The sequence below is a fragment of the Ranitomeya imitator genome, chromosome 2 (assembly GCF_032444005.1).
Source record: "Ranitomeya imitator isolate aRanImi1 chromosome 2, aRanImi1.pri, whole genome shotgun sequence".
In the NCBI taxonomy this organism is placed as follows: domain Eukaryota; kingdom Metazoa; phylum Chordata; class Amphibia; order Anura; family Dendrobatidae; genus Ranitomeya; species Ranitomeya imitator.
The window spans coordinates 48114691-48116472 of record NC_091283.1 but is presented as its reverse complement, the minus strand read 5'-3'; positions in this window follow the sequence as shown (position 1 = coordinate 48116472).

Here is a 1782-nt window from a genome sequence, read left to right as displayed (position 1 = left end):
CGAAATTTTTGACAATAAATTTCTGCTTCATCTTGCCCCTGAGAGAGGGCCAACAAAGCTTTTTCAGCCTGAATCTCTTGGTTAGGTTCCTCATAGAGCAAACCCAATGCCAGAAAAAACGCATCCGCATTAAGCAATGCAGGGTCCCCTGGTGCCAATGCAAATGCCCAATCCTGAGGGTCACCCCGCAGGAAAGATATAATAATCTTGACTTGCTGAGCAGGGTCTCCAGAGGAGCGAGATTTCAAAGAAAGAAACAACTTGCAATTGTTCCTAAAATTCAGAAAACGAGATCTATCTCCAGAAAAAAACTCTGGGACAGGAATTCTAGGTTCAGACATAGGAGCATGTACAACAAAATCCTGTATATTTTGAACCTTAGCGGCAAGATTATTCAGGCTGGAAGCCAAACTCTGGACATCCATGATAAACAGCTGGGATCAGAGCCATTCAAAGATTAAGAGGAGGAGGAAGTAGCCAGGCTGCAATAAGGCTAGGCAGCAAACTCTGAGGGAAAAAAAAAAAAAAAAAACTTCCTCAGACTACTTATCCTCCTACTTCAGCCAATACAATTAACACTTTGTGGGCCGGTTATACTGTCATGATCCCAATGGCAGGGGATCACTAAAGGACAAGCACAGATACAAACAAGCTCTAGGGCGATGGAACCTGAGCTGACCGCGACCCTGAACCTAACACACAAATAAAAGTAGCCGGGGAACGTGCCTACGATGATCCTAGACGTCTCGCTCCAGCCGAAGATCTAACTTCCCCTATTAGAAGAAACACAGACCTCTCTTGCCTCCAGAGAAATACCCCACAGAAATAGCAGCCCCCCACATATAATGACGGTGAAATGAGAGGAAAGCACATACGCAGTATGAAAACAGTTTCAGCAAAATGAGGCCCGCTAAAGCTAGATAGCAGAGGATACAAAAGTGAACTGCGCGGTCAGCGAAAAACCCTTCAAAAAACCATCCTGAAATTACTTGAACTCATGTGCCAACTCATGGTACATGAGGAGCAATTTCAGCCCACTAGAGCAACCAGCAGCAATAATCACATATCTGCAGGCTGGACTAAAAAACCAAATAAAGCAAAACACCAAAACAGGAAAATCCAAACTTAGCTTGACCAGAAGGTTCTAGGAGCAGGGAGCAGAGGTAACAAGACACACTGGATACATTGATAACCGGCGAGGAAATGCCAGCAAAGCCAGGTTAAATAGGAAACTCCCATATCCTGATGGAACAGGTGGAACCCAGAGACCCAGGAAAGACAAGTCACCCAGTACCATCAGTAACCACCAGAGGGAGCCCAAAAACAGAACTCACAACAAAGAACATTCCATTTGCATCAAATAACTTTAATATCAATGAAATTTCTTGGCCAAATTAGAGTGAGCTAACAAATTTCGGCATATCTGCTCCTCACTACATACAAAGTGTTCCCGGTCTTGGTGTCTATTATATATTAGTGCAGCTTTAAAAGAAGCTTCCAATGAAGATGTGAACATAGCATAAAGTCAACCGAACCTGGCCGACCATCTGATGTGTAGGGGGGTCTCCCAATTCTCTCACGACTTAGGATGCCAGTAGAGAGAAAAATCAAGCACTGGAATATTGACCATCAGCTGTCTTCTGTGTACGGCCATATTAAGTTGCAAACTCTGTTCTCACTCAACAGTCAATGAAGAGAAAAATGAATAAGTAATAAAAATATATATATATATATATGTATATATATATATATATATGAAAAAAGATACATTACAGTCTAATA